Source organism: Medicago sativa, chromosome 1 (genome assembly GCF_051527215.1).
Source record: "Medicago sativa cultivar Bolivia chromosome 1, Bolivia_mono, whole genome shotgun sequence".
NCBI lineage: Eukaryota > Viridiplantae > Streptophyta > Magnoliopsida > Fabales > Fabaceae > Medicago > Medicago sativa.
In genome coordinates, this window is record NC_140749.1 from 41,192,890 (window position 1) to 41,202,567 (window position 9,678).

A 9,678-nucleotide genomic window follows, 5' to 3' on the forward strand; every position below is an offset into this window, starting at 1 on the left:
TGTAACTTTGTTATATTTCATTTTTAAGTATTTAATTGGTATCCACCGACCATGTTGTCGCGTCATTTTTTGGAGATCAAAGCTATTTGATTAGCGTTTGACTCTCTATTCATTTCACGACTGAACCTTTTATTTTTTCAAAAGATTGGAAAAAAGTTCAAATACCATTTTTAAAAGATTAGGGTTCGGGGGTTAGTTACATAAATGGAAGGTATTAGCATCCTTTATGTTCGTAGTACTCTACGAGAACCTCTTGATTTTATTCAACGTTTTGTGCTATAACTATCTTGCTTTTGAAAATAGAATTAAATGGTGAAAAGGAAAAAAAGAACATTTTTTATTTACATTTTTTATGGTTTGGAAGGACAAGTGTTCTTTGCCTACGTACCCGTGAGAGATCAAAACCTCGTAGTTTGGGGTAGAAATTGATGTTTGATTTGTTTTGTGTTTTTTATTAGTTATGAAAAGGTTTTAAAGTAAAAGCCAAGTGGCAAATAAGTTTGTTTGTGTTTTTAATATTAAAAATAATTACTCGAAGTGAGATTAAATTAATTAAACATTTGATTTAAGAAAAAATAAAAAAAATAAAGGAGTCACTTGATTTTTTGAATCAAGGTTTATTTATAAAAATATTTTTGTGAGTTTGATACTATTTGCATGTTTTTGTTGTTTTTAAATAATAAGTGAAACTTAAAATAAAACTAACGGAACAATAAAAAATAAAACGTAGGTATTTTGTAGTGAAGTTGGATCACTACAAAAAAAATCTTTAACCTAACCTATATTTGCATTTTTCAATATATACAAAGCATAAAAAATAAAAGACACACACACACACACTTTTTCTCATTTGTATTGTACAGGCCTAATCACATTCTAAATCTATGCAATAAAAATAAATGACGGAAAAGAAATATGCATGAATAAATAATAAAAATGCAGAATAATATATCCAAACTAATAAAAATGCATGCGAAAAGAAAAATAAAACGCTAGAGAAAATAAAAATGCATGAAGAAGAAATTAAAAAAAGAAATGCAAAGGGGCCACCAGTTCTCTTTTTGATGGAATCTTTGATTTGGAGAGCAGCCACGACAACACTATGGACAATTAAAATTGGAGAAACGATATTTGAACAATCATTTTTTACAACTTTTGTAATAACTTTTTCTCTCATACTCACATTATCTTTTAACTTTCTCTCTCTATTGCTTTGGATTTTGTGTCACTACCTCATTTCCTTTGCAAAATTTTGGTTGTCACAAAAGTTGTCACATATATGGATGTTTAAATAACACAACTCTTAAAATTGAAAAAGATACCAATTCTGTAGCAGATGGAATCTGTTAACGATGTATACTGAAAAAAAATAAATAAAGGGAATAGCTGCAACAACAGGAGCAAAACGAATGATTGGAATTAGTTTGGAACCACACTTGTTAATTGCGGCAATATGGACTATTAATGCACAAAGAAAAGCCACGCAGCAATATATATATATATATATATATATATATATATATATATATATATATATATATATATATATATATATATATATATATATGGTTTTGCTAGAAGACACCTTTTAGAGGTGTCTTTTAGCAAGCCACACCTCAAGATGTGATATCAACTTTTTAGTTATAACTTTGCTAAAAGACACCTTCATAAAAAGTGTCTTCTAGCAAAACCCATATATATATATATGGGTAATGTTAATACACACCCACCTTAATTTTAGAAGGTGTGCATTAGCATCCTACACTTATTTGCTTGGGACAAAAACTAACTTTTTTTTTTAAAACAAAAACTACCCTTTTTAAAAAAGAAACAATTGTTACTTTCATGTCCTTAATTGTAATTTTCTCACGCACACCCATCACATCAGCTTCTATTCACGTTTTGGAACAAAAAAACTCAAAAAAATACACCCCACGCGCCCATGTCCTTTATTGCTGCAACACCAACAGTGCAAGGACAGCTACGCGCCGCCGTATTTCATTGTCGGAGGATATTACAGAACCTTGGCCACAAGCTTTCTTGGTCTCGAATCCGGCAAGGAGGGTTCATGGGCCAGTTTCCATTCGAGGGCGGAGTGAAACAGAAGATGGAAGGACAGGACTGCAGTCCGGTGGAAGACGACGGAGGACTGCAAGTTACTTTAACGGAAGAGCATGGAGATCACTTTTTTTATGGTTTATCATATTTGTTGAATCCTGCCAAGGCCGGTCCCAAGCCCGGGTAAAAGGAGAGGGTTGTGTTAGGCCTCGACAGCCAACGTAAAACTTTGTCGAATCTCTATGACATGGACCAAATACGAAATAGTGTGAATGCTAGGTCGTTGTCCGGAAGCAACGCGCTGTATAGCTCGAGTACAGTGTCAAATGAGCAAGGGCCGCTGCATCGCCGCCTGGATGTAGTGAAAAATAAGCAAGGGTTCCCACATCTTCGTGAACGGGTGCGTGTAAAGAAGCTAGTTCATGAGAGTAGGATTCGTTTTGGAACATGGAATATAGGTACTCTTACGGGTAAATTTATGGAAGTAGTAGACACTATTACTAGGAGGAGGATTAATTTTATGTGCCTACAAGAAACTAAGTGGGTGGGGAAAAAGGCGAAAGAATTAGATAGTTCAGGATTTAAGCTTTGGTACACAGGCGAAGTTAGATCGAGAAATGGGGTAGGCATCATTGTGGATAAGGAGTGGAAGAAAGATATTGTGGATGTTAAAAGGATAGGAGATCGGATTATAGCCCTAAAGTTTGTAGTGGAACAAGACACCTTTAACGTAATTAGCGCTTATGCACCTCAGGTAGGATTAGAAGAACACCTTAAAGTAAAGTTTTGGGATTTATTTTGAGAGGAGCTAGAAGGCTTAATTCAGGATATCCCATTAGGAGGAAAGATTTTTCTATGAGGGGATTTGAATGGGCATGTAGGGAGGGTTTCGAGAGGTTTCGAGGGCGTGCATGGGGGGTATGGTCTCGGGGAGGTAAATGCGGAGGGTAATTCCATCTTAGATTTTTCATCGGCTTTTGATCTTACTATAGCAAATACGTGTTTTAGGAAAAGAGAGGAGCATCTCATCACTTACAAGAGTGGGGCCTCATGTTCTCAGATCGATTTCTTTCTCATTAGGAAAACAGACATGAAGATTTGTTTAGACTGTAAAGTCATACCTGGAGAGGGCTTAACTACCCAACATAGAGTAATGGTGATGGATGTAAGAGTTAAGAGGAGGGCAAAGAGAAGAGATCGTAGCGGGGCTCCGCGAATCAAGTGGTGGCATTTATAGGGTGACAAACAAAGGATATTCCAACACAAGATATTAGAGGGAGGTTTCAGGCAACCACATGGAAGCGCTAATGATATGTGGGAGAGGATGGCTCATGAGATTAAGAAGGTGGCAAAAGAGACGTTGGGAGAATCTAGAGGTTTTTGACCTAGGGGTAAAGAATCTTGGTGGTGGAATGACAGTGTTCAGAGTAAAGTTCGGATCAAGAGAGATTGTTTTAAAGATTGGTCTAAGTGTAAAAATGCCGAAACTTGGGATAAATATAAGATAGCTAGGAAAGAGGCTAAGAAGGCGGTGAGCGAAGCGAGAACTCAAGCATTTGAAGGATTATACCAATCTTTAGGTACCAAGGAGGGGGAGAAATCTATATACAAGCTTGCGAAGGGACAAGAACGAAAGACAAGAGACCTGGACCAAGTGAAGTGTATTAAGGATGAAGAGGGTAGAGTTTTGGTGCAAGAAAGAGATATTAAGGATAGAGAAATTGTGTGGCTCACAAAACTTTTCAACGAGATTATGAGGACGAAGAAAATGCCAAACGAGTGGAGAAGAAGCACCTTAATTCCAATCTATAAAAACAAGGGGGATATACAACAATGCGCGAATTATAGGGGAATTAAGCTAATGAGTCATACCATGAAGTTATGGGAAAGGGTAATTGAGCGAAGACTAAGAAAAGAGACTCACGTTACGGATAACCAATTTGGTTTTATGCTTGGGAGGTCTACTATGGAAGCGATCTACTTACTTCGACGCGTGATGGAGCGATATTGGACGGATAAAAAAGACTTACACTTGGTTTTCATTGATTTGGAGAAGGCGTATGATAGAGTACCTAGAGAGATTTTGTGGAAAGCCCTGGAGAAGAAACGGGTGAGGATTGCCTATATTAGAGCTATCCAGGATATGTATGAGGGGGCTTCCACTAGTGTGAGGACGCAGGATGGGGATACCGTAGATTTTCCCATAACAATAGGACTACACCAAGGGTCAACCCTAAGTCCTTATCTTTTTACTTTAGTTTTGGATGTGCTGACGGAACACATCCAAGAGTTAGCACCGAGATGTATGCTTTTTGCAGATGATGTAGTCTTGCTTGGTGAGTCGAGGGAAGAGTTAAACGGGAGGCTAGAGACTTGGAGGCAAGCCTTAGAAGCGTATGGCTTCCGCCTGAGTAGAAGTAAGACGGAGTATATGGAATGTAACTTCAGCAAAAGGAGAAGTAGGTCTACCTTGGAGGTGAAAGTTAGAGATCATATTGTAACGCCCTAACTCTATTAAAGTAATAAAACATGCGAATATAGCAAATATTCAAGAATTAGACGCTACGTCTAAACCAAATAACCACAGTCATGCATATATATATATATATATAATATCTCATCAGTCACAGCGGGTATAATCATGCATCTCCAAATCAAAAACAATACATCTGCCATGGTCAATAATCAACACCAACATAAAATCCTCCAAAGTCTCAACAAAGAGTACATCTCAACATAAATAAAATCCAACAAATAAGGGACACCGACTCGACCTAATCAGAGCCCTAAACTAAACTCCAAAATGATAGTGGAGGCTAACTCCAGCTATCCAAGCACTCACCGCAAGCGAACTACTCCTGCACAGCGTCTACCCATCCATACAGATAGGTAGGCGGCAAAAACCACTGGGGGTAAGCATTACATTAATCATAATCCACAAAGACACTCAAATCCATATAAAATTTGCACCAAAACATTCTTCCCACAAAATTTATCATTTGACCCATTTCATAAAACTTCAAAAATAACAACACAAATCATCACAAGTGCAAAGATTATGGTAACCCAAGGTTCCATTCATCAATAACAACACCTCACAACATCAACAACAACAACTAATCATGAATTCATCACAATTCATCAACAACAACATCTCATATCAACAATTTTTGGGTAAAACACAAAGCATACATATGTACATGATTTAAGCTTGCAATTCCATCAACAACCACTGAATTAACATCCAATTTACATACCCAAACATTGCATCACAACATAAGCACGAATTTCACCATTAATTTCACAAATAATCAATTATTCAAATAAACACTTATGTAGGAGATTAGGGTAGAAGCTACAACTAAGTGATTATGAGTAAAGACTAACCCTCTTACCTTAATCCTCCACAAACTCAAGCTAAGGCTTCAATTTAGCTCCTACAACTTGAATCCCTAGCTCTCTCTAGCTCTCCTTCTCCAAACCCTTTCTCTTCTCTTGCTCTTCCTCTTCTCCCAAATGACAAATGTTGGTAAAAACCCTATTTCACTACTAACACTAGTGTTTGAATAGGCTTTACTTAATTGGGCTTAACTCACCACACCTTAATGGGCCTAACCCATTTATATTCTAACCCAAAATGTTACTACCCCCTTAACGGTAAAATGTAATAACAACGGTCAACTACCGGTAAATAAAATAATTACTACACTCTCTCTAGTACTTAGTAAAATACCCACTCTCACTAAGCACTAAAAATAATTGTCAACAAAATTACAAAATTACTCCTACTCGTAAAATGACCAAAATACCATTGAGCCCAAAATGACTAAAATACCCTCTAACACCGAATTCTACAATTCCCAACCAAGAATACACACAGAGGTAAATAATCACATACGAGAACACATACATAAATAATAAAATAAATCTATCGAAAAATCGGGCTGTTACACATATCATATCCCAAGTTACACGGTTTAGATATCTTGGGTCCATAGTACAAAATGACGGAGAAATAGAAGCTGATGTACATCATCGTATTCAAGACGGGTGGTTGAAATGGAGAAGAGCCTCAGGTGTTTTGTGCGATAAGAAAGTACCACTTAAGCTGAAAGGAAAGTTCTATCGAACAGCAGTCAGACCTGCAATGTTGTATGAGTGTTGGGCGGTTAAGAGCCAACACGAGAGTAAAGTAAGCGTAGCGGAGATGAGGATGTTGCGTTGGATGAGTGGTAAGACTAGACAGGATAGGATTAGGAATGACACCATTAGAGAGAGAGAGAGTGGGGGTAGCACCTATAGTAGAAAAGTTGGTAGAAAATAGGCTTAGATGGTTTGGACATGTAGAGAGAAGACCCGTAGATGCCGTTGTAAGAAGAGTATATCAAATGGAGGAGAGTCAGGTTAAAAGAGGTAGAGGAAGACCTAAGAACACCATTAGAGAAACCATTCGAAAAGATTTAGAGGTCAATGAGTTGGATCCAAACATGGTTTTTGATAGAATACTATGGCGTCATTTGATCCATGTAGTCGACCCCACTTAGTGGGATAAGACTTGATTGTTGTTGTTGTTGTTGTTGTATCATATTTGTTGGTTTCCATAGTTACTCACCTTCTGTTCAATTCAAATAAACAAGCCAGTCACGTGATGAGTTTTCTTTTTGGGATTAGGTGAAGGAGAGGGAAATTATGGGTGTGAGGGTGACAAAATTACTTTATAGGACATGCATTTAATAACAAGAGAAATAATATTTGAACAACTATTTTTGACAACTTTTGTGACAACTTTCTCTCTCATACTCACATTATCTTTTTACTTTCTCTCTTCATTGCTTTGGTTTTTGTGCCAATACTTCATTTCCTTTGTAAAATTTTGGTTGTCACAAAAGTTGTCACATATATGGATGTTCAAATAACACAACTCTAATAACAATTTAAAAAGAGAGAAAATGAAGTTTTTGTCCAAAGCAAATAGGTGTAGGATGCTAATGTACACTTTCTAAAATTAAGGTGGGTGTGTATTAGCATTATCCATATATATATATATATATATATATATATATATATATATATATATATATATATATATATATATATATATATATATATATATATATATATATATATATATATATATATATATATATATATATATATATATATATATATATATATATATATATATATATATATATATATAAGGAGCTGTTAACTTGCACCCACCTAAAAACACTAAGGTGCAAATTAACAAGCTGCACCTACTAGTTATTTACCAAAAAACTCTTTTGTCTATATTTAAATTAATTTTAAAAAGAACATGATTGTGTTCCTAATTATGTCATGAACAATAAGAAGGTTAAATAAGAATGGTTATTTTGGAAGATGAATAGATTGATCAAGAATAAAATAAGAAAAGAAAGATAAATCAACTAAGCTTGTATAGAACTCATAATTGAGAGAAGAAAAAAAATAGAAAAATAACATTCATTACAAAAAAACTGGGGATTTCTGGCGGCTAAAAAAGTGTTGTTGTGGCGGTTTACGGTGCAGTTTACCATAAAACGCCATATGAGCCGCCACAATATACCAAGTTTATGACGGCGGCTATTTATGTTGTAACTAATGGTGGTTTCAGCCGCCCTAATGTTCACTTTTTGTAATAGAAAAATTTGGAAATTATGGCAGTTTTTGAACTGCCACAATTGCCACTTATTTTAATAAAAAAATATTGAAATAATGATTATTAGATAGATAGCAACCTTTTTATGGCCCAAAAATAATAAAAATATGACATTTATAAAAAAATTATAAGAAACATAAAATTGTGGACAATGATAATAATTTTAACATATCATATACAAGTATACATTTCTACAAAATAAGATAGCTACATGTAATATAATAAAAACCTTAACAGATCAAACAGATTTTATCTTAAAATACATAAACCATGCTATGCTCACATGTAATATAACAAAAACCTTCAACAGTTTTTTTGAAGGGAAAAACCTTCAACAGTTGACATGTCATACAATAGAGATCATGCATAAAAATCACCACTCAAAGTGTCCAGCTTCTTGTCCCACTTCTAATCTTTTCCTTGCTACTCTGTATGCCTCCACAATGATTTGGCTGATTCCATGCGCATCATTTCGATAACTCAAACATTTTATGTGATACTTCATCCTATCTATGTTCACAAAAACCTTGCATAAACAGGTTATAAGGATTAGTAACATTTACAAATTTTAGCAGCAACCAAAACATGTGCATCATGACATCATAGAAGCAACCATATATCTAAAGAGATGATAGAAAAAATCACTTTTTTATGAGGCTTCTCTAGTAGTTAGTTATTAGTCACACCTGCAAAACATTCATTATCATAATAACCTCTCTAAATGAATATTCAAAGTAAAGGATAAGCCAAAAATCTTCTAAGCACACATCAATGTAGGTATAAACCAAAAACACTGTTTGTTCAGTGCTTCAGTTTTATATTGTTCCAGCACAAACAAAGATAAGAGGATCAATCAAACATATTTTGAACCTATGAAATTAAGCAAATTTCTTACTGCCTTGACTTTGGCAAGTATTCACTACTTGGAATTCTGTAGCAATTCTTTAATTATGTTCACATATAATTAACATTAACTCAATACACAAAGATCGATTCAGCAAAAAACAAAACCATTCAAGTGAAGCCAAAATATGAACTAGTTAAAGGCATATAAATGAACAAAAATCTCAGTAAAATATCCAAAACAAATGCAGGACAGATTAAGTAACAGTGTTAACTTTCATTCAACTTTAAATAAACATCAAATGCATCCAGTTTTCAGAATGTCAATGTGAAATTTATACCTCGCCAGGATGTATGTCTTGTACTTCTTCACAAATAGAAAGTGAGGCCCTTCATTAAACTGAAAAAAATGAATAAATTGGCTCATTAATTGAATTTCAAACTATCTAGACATCAAGCCTCAAGATTGAAGGGATGCTCAATGTATGACACATGTTCGCGTTGACACAAACACGGCACCATAATATAATTAACATATATCTAACTTTTACATCTCCAATCCTTTGGTACAATCTAGGAAATGGGCACAACAGAAGAAAGAAATATAAATCCATAGTTAATGTAGTTCCAAATATAAGTTCATAGTTAATCTAGTTCAAAATATACATGTCAATAGTCAATGGTTAGTACAGCTTGTTGACTTCAGAGCAAAAGGCTCAAAATCAATTTGCTTTGTGCTTTTGATTCTGGTTATTTATCACAAGGGCACTTACAAATCACACGATAAACTTTTAAGAAAGTATATTGATAACTCTAAACTTTTAGTTGTTATGAAATTCAACAGTCAATAAAAAGTTAAGAAACTAAGAAAAAACACATAGCTACTGCCTACTGCAGCATTGCCCATATAATTTATTTAAAATTATATCATAGAAGTTAAGGCTTGTTTAGGGTATAGCTCAACTAAACTCTTATTTATTTTTCACTAATATATATCACAAGAGTTGATATATAAACGATTTCTATTAAAGATGGCTAAAAATTCCACACCCACATATACCTGTGAATAAAATCAATCACGGATACATGCTCGGTAT

The 9,678-nt window shown here is 34.6% G+C and overlaps 1 pseudogene; it reads left to right on the forward strand.

The window, feature by feature from the left end:
* Positions 1–2,223: 2,223 nt before the first annotated feature.
* Positions 2,224–4,077, forward strand: LOC146954959 (uncharacterized; annotated as a pseudogene).
* Positions 4,078–9,678: the final 5,601 nt, after the last annotated feature.